Below are 12,327 nucleotides of genomic sequence, written 5' to 3' on the forward strand. Positions count from 1 at the left end.
GAAAGAAACAACAAATGTTGGAGAGGTTGTGGAGAAAGGGGAACCCTCTTACACTGTTGGTGGGAATGCAAGTTGGTATAGCCACTTTGGAAAACAGTGTGGAGGTGCCTCAAAAATTTAAAAATAGAGCTACCCTATGACCCAGCAATTGCACTCCTGGGTATTTACCCCAAAGACACAGATGTAGTGAAAAGAAGGGCCATCTGCACCCCAATGTTCATAGCAGCAATGTCCGCAATAGCCAAACTGTGGAAAGAGCCGAGATGCCCTTCAATAGACTCAGCCATCAGAAAGGATGAATACCCAACTTTTACATCAACATGGATGGGACTGGAGGAGATTATGCTAAGTGAAATAAGTCAAGCAGAGAAAGTCAATTATCATATGGTTTCACTTATTTGTGGAACTTAAGGAATAACATGGAGGACATTAGGAGAAGGAAGGGAAAAATGGGGGGGGCGATTGGAGGGAGAGATGAACCATGAGAGACTATGGACTCTGAGAAACAAACATTGTTGGATTTGGTTTATCAATATTTTGCGTGGGGGGATTGGTTAGCCCAGTGATGGGCATTAAGGAGGGCATGTACTGCATGGAGCACTGGGTGTTATACGAAAACAATGGATCGTGGATCACCACATCAAAAACCAATGATGTATTGTATGGTGACTAACATAACATAATAAAATTAAAAAAAAAAAAAAGAGAGTTTTTGCTGTTCTTCGATTTCCTGTTGAGTTCGTAGGTGTTCAGAATGGTTTGATACCTATCTAGCCGAATTCCTGCGACCAGACAAAATTTAGGTCTCCTACTCCTCTGCCATCTTGCTCCTCCTCCATCTGTTGGTATCTTGACAGGGATTGCATTAAATGTGTAGATTGCTTTGGGTAGTACAGACATTTTAACAGTATATGTCCTTCCAATCCATAAGCATGGAATGTCTTTCCAGTTCTTTGTGTCCTCTTCAATTTCTTTCATCAATATTTTATGGTTTTCAGCATAAAGGTCTTTAACCTCTTAGGTTAGGTTTATTCCTAGGTATCGTATTGTCTTGGTGCAATTGTAAATAGGATTTTTTTTTTTAGTTTATCTTCCAGCTACTTCATTATTAGTTTATAAAATTCAACAGAAATCCGTAAATTGATTTTGTATCTTGTGACTTTACTGAATTTATCAGTTCTAGTAGTTTTGTGGTGGAGTCTTTAGGGTTATATATATAGTATCATGTCATCTACCAATAATGAAAATTATACTTCTTCCTTACCAGTCTGGTTGCCTTTTATTCCTCTTTTTTGTTTGATTGCTGTGGCTAGGACTTCCAGTACTATGTTGATCAAAAGTGGTGAGATTGGACATCCCTGTTTTGTTCCTGACTGTAGAAGAAAAGGTCTGTTTTTCCCCATTGAGGATGATGTTAGCTGTGGATTATTCATACAGGGCCTCTATTATGTTGAGGTATGTTCCCTCTGAATGTACTTTGTTGAGGGTTTTTATCACGAATGGATGTTGTAGTTTGTCAAATGCTTTTTCTGCATCTACTGAAATGATCATATGGTTTTTATCCTTTCTCCTGTTGGTATGGTGTATTACATTGATTGATTTGTGAATATTGAACTACACTTGCATCCCAGGAATAAATAAATCCCACTTGATCATGCTGAATGACTTTCTTTAATGTATTGTTGGATTTGGTTTATCAATATTTTGTTAAGATTTTTGCATCTATGTTCATTAGAGATATTGGCCTGTAGTTCTCCTTTTTTGTGCTGTCTTCATCTGGTTTTGGTATCAAGGTAATGCTGGCCTCATACAATGAATTTGGAATTTTTCCTGGGTGAAGGAGATTTTTGATGACTGATTCAATCTTCTTATTAGTTATTGGTTTCTGTCAACTTTCTATTCTTCATGATTCAGTTTTTAAGTCATTTGTTTCTAGGAAGTAAGCTATTTCTTTTAAGTTGTTCAATTTTGGTGTACAGTTGTTCATAATAATCTTTTATAATCCTTTTAATTTCTGTGGCATTGGTTGTAATGTCCTCTTTTATTTCTGATTGAGTCTTCTCCTTTTTTAGGCCGCCTAACTAAAGATTTGTCAATTTGTAGATCTTTTCAAAGAATCCACTCTCTCATTGATTTTTTCTATTGCTTTAATTTTATATTTTATTTATTTCTGCTCTAATCTTTGTTATTTCTCTCCTTCTGCTAACTAGGGTTTAGTTTGGTTTTCTTTTTCTAGCTCCTTGAGTTATAAAGTTAGGTTGTTTATTTGAGATCTCTCTTCTTTTTTAATGTATGTCTTTATAGCTGTAAACTTCCCACTTAGTACTGCTTTCACTGCATCCTCTAAGTTTTGGTATGTTGTTTTCATTTTCATTTGTCTCAAAATGCTTTCTAATTTCTCTCTGACTTCTTTAACCCATTCATTGTTGACGACTGTGTTTCCACATATTTATGGATTTACCAGTTTGCCTTCTGATATTGGTTTCTAGTCTCATTCCATTGTGATCAGGAATGACACTTTGTTTTATTTCAATATTTTAAAATTTTAATCTTTTAAGACTTGTTTTGTGGACTAACATGTGGTCTCTCCTGGAGAATGGTTCTCATACACTTGAGAATAATGTATATTATGCTATTGTTGGGTTTATTGTGTATGTCTCTTAAACTTACAACTCTGTCATATCACATATCCCATCCTTATCCTCTAAAAAATTCACTCAGAGCAAACAGTGCATGAGATTTTGTGAAATTGAGCAAAGTTCTTGGAGTTGAATGGGAGGAGTTACATCAAGCTCCTAGACAGCTTCCACCATTTTCTTGACTTCTAGTTTACTTTTTTTTTTTTTTTTTTTTTATCCCTCATCAACTCTCTACCTTTATGGAGCAACAAAATAAACTTTCCTTTGTGTTATTCTCACTGAGGCCCATTATCTATCCCAAGCATTTATTAAGATAGATAGAAAGATAGATAGATAGATGATAGATAAATTCAGGAACTATTTATTGAGTGTTTTTTTTCTGCCACATCCTTGTTCAATGTTCTTTGGAAACATAAAACACATATCTCTCTCCTTATGGAGCTTAATTTTAGTGGAGAAACAGATTATTAACAATAAACATGAAAAATAACCAAATTACATAGTGCATTACAAAGTAAGAGTTATGGGGAAAAGAAAAATACAGCAGAGTAGGGGCATCGGAATAGTCTGGAAGTGCTTATTTGAGAAAAATTCTTCACTGTGAGGGGATTAGTAATGCAGCTATATTGTTAAAGAGTATTCCTAGCAGTGAAAACAGCTGAGTAAGCACTTAAAGTAGGAGCAAGCAAACTAGGTATATTTAGGTATCCAGAAGAAAGCCAATGTAGTATGAGTGGAATGAGTGAGAGAGTATGGCAATGAGATAAAAGAAGGAATGAGTGAATCATGTTGGACCTTATAGATCACTCCAAGGACTTTAGTTGTACTCTAAGTTTGATAAGAAATATGAAAAGGTTGTAAGCAGAGGGACACGAGATTTTAGAAGGATCTTTCTGAATGGGACACCGTGGAAGCAGAGAGACCAGTGAGGATGCTATTATAATGGTCCATACGAGCAATGATGTTTTGAACCAGGTAGGTTAATATGGAGCTGGTAAGAAGTGGTCAAATTGCAAACATAAATTTTGAAAATAGAACCAAAGTATATTCCTGATGGATTAGTTGGATGTGGAATGTGGAAAGAAAGAAAGGAGTCAGGATAAATAAACAAACAAATGTAAAGAAAATATTTAAAATTATAACAATGGTTATATTGTTGAGAAATTATATACTATTCTTCTTTTGATCTTCATTTCTTTCTGCATTTTCCAATTTTGTACATAGATTATGAATTGCCTTTATAATCAAAAAAGAGTAAAGATATTTCTCAAATAAAGCAATATTAAATCACTTATTTTTCAAGTATGTGATTGGCAAATTTTTAAAGAGCATAGTAGCCAGTATTGGTGATTGTGCAGTAAAATTGGCATTCACACATAGCTGTAGCACTATAAATTGGCACTGCCATTCTACAAGACCAGTGCTCTAACCCCTGAGCTATAGGGCCTTGGTACTGCCATTCTAGAGGCAAATATATACATGAAAGCCTTACAAATATTCATATATTTTCCTCAATGATTCTATTTTTATTTTTTTTAAAGATTTTATTTATTTATTTGAGATAGAGAGAGAGTGAGAAAGAGAGAGCATGAGCCAGGGGACAAAGGGAGAGGGAGAAGCAGGCTCCCCACTGAGCAGGGAGCCTGAGGCAGGGCTCAATCCCAGGACCCTGGGATCATAACCTGAGCTGAAAGCAGACGCTTAACCGACTGAGCCACCCAGACACCCCCAATGATTCCACTTCTAATAACTAACAAAAAAAAAATCAGAGGTTTACTTTAATATTTAGGAGCAAAATTATTCATTTTTCATACACAATAGTGAAAATTGGAAAACAATTGTCCAACAATATGGGATTTTTCAATTACATTATGTATGATGAGAATCCATACTTTCATGCTGCTTTTGAATATTTTTATGGCCTTAGAGAATGGTGAGAAAAATCACCATTTAAAGAACGACATGAGACATCTTTAGGGTTGACCCTAGGGAGCGTCTGTAGATGTAAGAAACCTGGGGACAGTCCTCCCACCAAAGTGGCCAGAGTATCATGTGGAGAAGGCAATGTTACATTGATATTAATACCTAATTAGTGACATTGTGTCCTGTGTAGAGAAGGACTGAATAGGCAGAAGAGGGATGGTCTATATGGAATCTGTGGAAGGAAGGGTCATCCAAGCAACAGAAAAGATGTGTCTCTTTGTGTGAGACAGTGTACCTATAAGAGAGTAACCCAGATGCTGACAGGAACATTGGAACTTATGACCAGATATTCTTTACACAGCCTATATATATATGCCTGTGGAATCCCAACTAAAGAATTCCAACCACTGAGATGACCAACCAACTTCCCTCATTGTGATGCCACAGACTCCAAATGGCCTGTGACTGTTTTCCTTAATTGAGAGAAGAGGTGTACAAGAGTGAGCACCAGCCAGTCAAAAGTTAATGCATTGGCTTTTGTTATGCATTAGTCTTCTATGAGTCTAGCTGTCATAGGTCAGCCTTTCCAGGGTCAGTATTTGCAGAGTACCTACAACTTGAAATCTGGTGACCAAAAAGACTGGCCATAAGGGTGACCAGTCCAAGAAGCCATCTGCCTCTCTGAAATAGATCTCTATGAGGGAACAAATTCTACACCAAACAACTACTGAGCATCTCCTCAGCTCTAAGGCTAAGGAAAAAGAAGAACCTAGGGAAAATACACCAATGGGGAAGGCAATTACCTTAGTGACCACCAACTGGCTCCACATGAGTCCCTCACTCATGAATTGCCTATATATATTTTCCCTGCCTTTTGTACAGTTCCAGCCATAACCTTATTTTGTGTGTGCAGGTGGGAAGGAGGGGAGGGAAGGGCACAGCTTGTATATCACAGCATCTGTCCTAGGACTTATCTTCCTCTCACAGTAGTCATGAGAGGTGGATGTGAGCATCCCTATTTTACAGATTAGGAAGCTGAGGCACAGACACACTTCATGAACTAGACAAGGCCACAGAGCCAGTAAACAGAAAATGCAAAATGTGGACCTAGGTCCTCCTGGCTCCAAAACCCATGTTTTACTAGTGCTGGCCTGGGAACTGAGGCACCCTCTCCTCTCCACTTTGAGTGATAGATCCACCCCCCCCACCTCCCCTGCCCTGCCAACACCTGTCCTAAACAAGCAGTTTGTGCTCTCTGAGACTCAAGCTCATGCTCTGCACCCAGGACACAGGTAGAGACCCCCAAGTCTCTATTCCTCACCTACTCTAGGTGGGTCCAACCAGGTGTGAGAATTGCTCCTTGGGGAGCCCTGTCAGGCCTCTTTGCTGTGAGTGGCATAAACACGCTGCCCCTGAGGCCTTCCTGGTGCCTGCTGGAGTGGCCAGGATGATCAGGCAGGCACTTTTGTGTCTGAACCATGGCAAGCCCTGATTCAAAGTAAATGTTTGCCTGGGTTCCTTCCAGGGCTGGGGCCTAGAGCAGCTGTGGTTTTACAAAAAGAAGCTGCGCCAGCCTTCAGAATTCCGGGGATGGAGTGCCAGGTCAGACTGTTGCTAGCTGTGTGAGCCCATTCAGGTCACTGGACATCTCTGAGCCCAGTTTCTTAATATTCAAAATATAAAGTGCAAGGCATATTTACTGGGGTCATGCATGCTGTTATGATTCCAAGATGACTGGAGAAACTCAAAAAAGCAGAAAATCATATGCAAATGTAAGGTGACTCAAACTGAATCGATACATTTCCAAAATCCAAGGTAAATCTTTGTACATTTCACATTTGTTCTGGCATCAGTTCCTGCCAGGAGTCTGCATATGAAAGAAAGCTAATGCTAGGAAAGATGGCAGCATTTGGTCCCCAAGGGCCAACATCAATTCTGCCTGGCTGGATGACTTTCCTCATCTGTTGCATAGCAACCTGCCCTGTCAGCTGCCTGTTTTTCCTCAGCACTTCCTCTGTAAAGTGTCCATAATGGAATGTGAACAAACTCAGAAAAGGTCTGAAACATCATTTTATATGCTATTTGTTCCCAAATCTGTATCCCCAACTCTAACTTGGGCTATAACTTTTATAACCATAATCCAACTGCATACCTTACTTCTCCAATTGGATATGTCTTGGTATTCTCAAAATTAGTATGTTCCCAACTGAGCTTTTGAATATATACTTCTTCTCACAATCATCATGTATTCCTTCACTTGACTTCTTCATCTCAGTAAATACCAACATGCAGTCAGATTTTCAATCCAGAAACTCTCGAGTCTTCATCACAACTTCCTTTCCCTCATTTCTTTTTCCACATTCAAACAACCACCAAATCTTGAATATTCTACCTTAAATATATGCCAACTTCTCTCCCTTTCTACCGTCCCACACTATGCCACCAGTATCTTTCTAACCTGGCCTACTGAGCAGCCTCTTAATTGGCCTCCCAACTTCCCATCTTTTTCTTACTACAATCTGTTCTCTACACAGTAACTAGAGTAATCTTAAAATGTAAATCATATTATGCCACCTATTATTCCCACTTAAATCTGCCATTGTTTTCCCACTGCAATTAGAATAAAAGTTAAACTCTCTACCCTGGACAAGCAGTGCCTTGGGCAAGGCTCTAACCTTCTCCCCCTCCTATTTTCTTTTTTTTTTTTTTTAACATTCTTAGTTTATTGATCCTCTCTTGAAAAATCTGCACAACCAGATAAAGCCACTGCAGCATCTTTACTCCTTCTGTTGTCCAATCTCCAGCTCACTTTTTGCCAGCACCAACATTGGCTTTTGCAGTCCCCCTGACTTTCTTCATTCTGTTCTTGCGTTCCTTTCACTGTTTTCTTGATGTCTTTTTCTTCTCATACAGGCCATGTCTTGCAAGTCTGTGTTTGGGTTCATTTTTCTTTGCATAATCCAAGGAATCATATATCATGCCAAAGCCGGTTGTCTTGCCACCACCAAAATGGGTTCTGAATCCAAACACAAATATGACATCTGGTGTGGTCTTGTACATTTTGGCTAGTTTTTCCCAAATTTCTGTCTTAGGTACTGTTGCCTTTCCGGGGTGAAGAACATCAATGACCATCTGTTTCCGCTGAAGTAGTCGGTTATACATGAACTTCCTGGTCCGGATAGTTACTGTGTCGTTCATGATGGCGGCCAAGCCCCCCCTCCTATTTTCTTTATCTTCATTCCCTAGTCACTTCATCCAAATACTAACAATATCTCCTTTAACAAAAATTCATGTTTATCTCATGCAATTTGTTATTAAAACATTGTTAGAAAACTGCTATTTTTATTGCCCTGTAACATGCAATTCTAAATAAAATCCCTATGCTTGCTATAAAAATGCATCTTGGTGACAGGTAATCCTCATTCCAACCAGAAAGCCCCACCTAAGCCCCCAACAAATGGAGAAATTCTAGAAACTCCTTTGTTCAATTCTACAGCATCAGTCCATGCTACTCTCCCATCTTTCCATTCTCCTACTACTCGGAACTTCACTCTTACCTAAGGGCCTCTGCATTCCCATTTGTTTTGTCAGTAACATACTTATCCTCACTCTTCACCCATCTAATTCTTATGCATCCCACAGAAATCAACTTCATATTATTTTCTCATAGTGGCCTTCCCTGATCATCTTGACTTATCTAAATTGGGGTCTGCTACAAATAGTATGACCATGCATCCCAGTTTTCCTAAGACAGTACTGGTTTATGTTTGTTGCATTAGCAAAATTATAAATGGCACCCTCATTTACTCTCAAAAGTGAGACAACTTATTGATAAAATCAACTCTATGTAGAGATTCAGTATGACCCAAAAGGTGGTCAAAATAAGGCAGGAGAGAGGAGGGAAAGGCATGATAGGAGAACTGAATATAAGTTTAAGAGTAAGAAGAGTAGAAGGCTATATGAAGAGAGAGAAGAGATTATGACAGATAATAAAGATTTAGAAGGGGTGATGAAGGACTAAATACAGAAAAAAGAAAAGAGGAACAAGCAAAAGGACAGAGACAGGAAAAGGAATAGTTGCTGAGATAGAGTCACATATTAAGGACTCTCAGCTCATTGGAGTGCAAACATGAAATAATTTTATTTTTTGCAGTAACTGCTCTCCATATAGCAAATTTGAAAACATTCCATTCACACTTGTGTGGATTAGCCAAATTCCATAACTTGTTGGTGATATTAAATCTTTAGAATGATTTCATATTGATATTTATGATGTGATCCCATTTATTTTACAATTTTATTTTGAACTTAATTTAAATCTTACATCTCTTTTTCTACCCCAGGTCATGCTAGACCAATCTGTGACTTTAACTGCATATCTAATATTTAGGAGAAGGTGAAGAAGTCAAGAATTGTACATTCTCTCCCCTTGTCATCCTTCCTCCAGGGTACTTCCTTTCTCTTCCATGATGTGGTAAGATACAAAAAAAAGAGAGAAAAATAAAAGTAACTCTTTATTCAACTAGCTGAGTTTTAAAGTCCCACTCTATGATTGACATAACTCTTCTCAAGAGCTTAATGAGAATGGGTTGTAACTATACCAATGCCTTATTGGTGATGGGTTCACTCCAGTGCAGCTCCCCTAAATTATTGAAAGTTCCTTAGAAAATTTGGTCAACACTCCCACTGACCTCCAACTGATGGTTTTTATATAGCACCCTTCTATTTATCTCTATTTATGTGCCTCTTGGCTGCCCACTCACATATTGTGGCAGCACTAGAAAGGCTATAGTCCTCGACCTCAGCTTCTCTCAGTCACCGATGCTGTGACAGTTCTAAATTCTTCCTACTGGGCAATTCCCACAATGCCATATTCCGCTAATTCTCTTCCCTACTACTCAGGTAACATGGGATCAGATCAACAAGTACATAAGCTAATCAGACATACAACTGAGGAAGAAAATATGTCTCCCATTCTTAGAATAAATCCCAATTATTATTATTTTTTGAATAAATCCCAATTATTACTAATAATATTGATTTCTAATTTAATTTTGTTTGGCCAGTGTGCTTTCTTTTATTAAACTCTTAATATTTATAGAATCTGTAATGATGTATACTTTTATCCCTTATATTGGTACTTTGAGTTTTCTGTCTCTTTGTTTCTTGATCAGTCTCACTAGGAATTTGTAAATTTTAGTAATATTTTCAAAGAACAAACTTCTCACCTTATTAACTTTATTTTTGGTCTGTTTTGTGTTCTAATTGTTTCTATTCTCCTTATTATTTTCTTCCTTCTACTTACTTTGTATTTAATTTGTTCTTCTTTTGCCAGCTTTTAAAGATGGAAATTTTGGTGACTGATTTTTAAGACTCTTTGCTTTTCCAAAATAAGCATTTAAAATTATAAATTTTCCTTTATGCACTGCCCTAGCTGTATCTCACACATTTTGATATATTGTGATTTCATAATATTCAATTCAAAATAATTTCCCTTGTGATTTAATCTCTGATTAATAGTTTATTTAGGAGTGTGTCATTTTATTTATAAATATTTGGGGCATATTTCTAGATATCTTTTAGCTATTTCATGGTTATTGATTTCTAACAATTATGTTGTAGCCATAAAACATACTTACGGGTATTTATGGACAAATATGGATATATATATGTATCTGAAATATATACATGGATATTTTATGGCCCAGAATATTGTCTACCTTGGTGAGCATTTCATGTGCTCTTAAAAATAATATGAATTCTCCAGGTATTATATATAGTGTTTTATAAAATGTCAGTTACATTAATTTGGAGGACACTATTATCAAAATCCTCTAAATCTTTACGGATTTTGTGTAGTTATCCTATCCGTTACTGAGAGAAGAGTGATAAAAATCATCAATTATGATTGTGGCTGTGTCTCTTTCTACCTTCAGAGCTGTCTGCATTTGTCTCATGAATTTTGAAGCTCTGTCTTTAGGTGCATACATAGTTAACATTATTCTGTATTAACATTATTATGTATTAACCCACTATCTTTATGAAATTTCTCACTTCATTGCATGTGATATTATTTTTCTTAAAGTCCTCTTTGATATTTATATATGCACAACAGTGTTCATTGATCTACATTTTGCATGATATACCACTTTGAATCTTTTTATTTTAAACCTATTTGAGTACTTTTAAGTGCATCTCTTTTTGTCAGCAAATAGCTGGGTCTTGCTATCTTATCCTGTCTAATAATCTCTGCCTTTTTATTGGAGTATTTTGTCTATTTCTACTTCATGTAATTATGTATGTGATTGAGTTTATTGTTTGCTATTTGTTTTCTTTGTCCTGTTTATTATTCCTCTATTTCACATTCATAATTCATTGAGGATAATAAAAAATTTTTGTATTTCGGGGTGCCTGGGTGGCTCATATGGTTAAGCATCTGCCTTCAGCTCAGGTCATGATCTCCAGGTCCTGGGATTGAGTCCCAGTCAGGCTCTCTGCTCAGCCAAGAATCTGCTTCTCCCTCTCCCTCCTCCTCTCTCCCTGCTTGTGCTCTCTGTCTCTCTTTTTTGTATTTTATTTTAATATCTGTATTTTTTTTAGCTATAACTTTTAGTAGTTGCTTAAGGGTTACAATATGCATCTTTAACTTATTATAGTCTGTTGGAGTTAATATTTGCTACTTCACATAAACATAATAAATTGAAAATAGTATACTTCCATTTACTCCTCTCCATTGTGTGGCTGTGGTCATATATTTTATTTCAACATTTGTTATACATCTCATACTATTTTTTTGCCTTAAACAGTTTTCTTTTTTATAGTTAAGGGAAAATAAAAGTTAGTCTTGCTGGGATTAAAAACTGAAGCATTAGTGGTTTCCAAATGCAGAACAATAGGTCACCAAAAACAAGAGACTTTAGTAACTCTGAGATAGCCCTGGCACCTCTCCTGTCATCCAGTTATAAGATTGAAAAGTACCTGAGATTATCCAGGAGCCAAGGGGTATGAAAGTGGAAAAGGGTGAGGAAGTGGACTTAGCCCTCATCTATTACACACATTGTTCTGCAGGGAACTGATGTCAGCTGCCTGGTGCCTTAACGTATTTTTGTTTACTCTTTTACATCCTAACACCTTTCACAGAGAATTTAGGAGCCTCACAGAAACACACAGATTAGAAACAGGGCAAGGCCAGAATAAATTCACATTAGAACAGAAGGATCAGACTGGGAAACTTAGCTTGGAAAGTTCCTAATAAAGGCTTTTGTGATTAGGGTGTTGCACTGTATCCAGTTTCCCCAAGGTGAGAATATTTAAGGCCAGAGATATGTTTCTGAAGAGAAAGCCCACATAGTAAAGTAAGGGAAGGTTCTATTGATTAGCCCCCAACCCTGCCCAGAGCAGCACTACTTAGAGGGCTGCCTTTCCTTCCTGACCCAAATATGATATCACTCTTCCCCACAGGTTTTAGGGATAAACAACCAAGGAGCATCAACAGTCTAGCACAAGCAAGCACCAAACTGTAGCAGCTGCAAGGAAGACAGAACCATCAAAAATAAGGCATGGCCCAGAACCCTCAGGGGAAAATGGATTAGTTACTTTTAAAACACCAGAGAGTTTTGTGTTGCTCTAAGTGCCAAGTAAGAGGGGCTGATTATTCAGGAGAATAAGGAGAGGTGGGGATGCTAGGGCCGTTTGATCAAAACATAAGAAGCCTTTAAAAGTCAGTACATGCAGAGAACAAACTGGTGGTTGCCAGAGGGAAGGT

General features: G+C 37.5%; 1 pseudogene; it reads right to left on the reverse strand.

Moving 5' to 3' along the window:
- Window positions 1-7,370: 7,370 nt before the first annotated feature.
- LOC102740844 (small ribosomal subunit protein eS24 pseudogene) lies at window positions 7,371-7,772 on the reverse strand (annotated as a pseudogene).
- Window positions 7,773-12,327: the final 4,555 nt, after the last annotated feature.

Source organism: Leptonychotes weddellii, chromosome X, assembly GCF_054177405.1.
Source record: "Leptonychotes weddellii isolate Sample4059 chromosome X, ASM5417740v2, whole genome shotgun sequence".
NCBI lineage: Eukaryota > Metazoa > Chordata > Mammalia > Carnivora > Phocidae > Leptonychotes > Leptonychotes weddellii.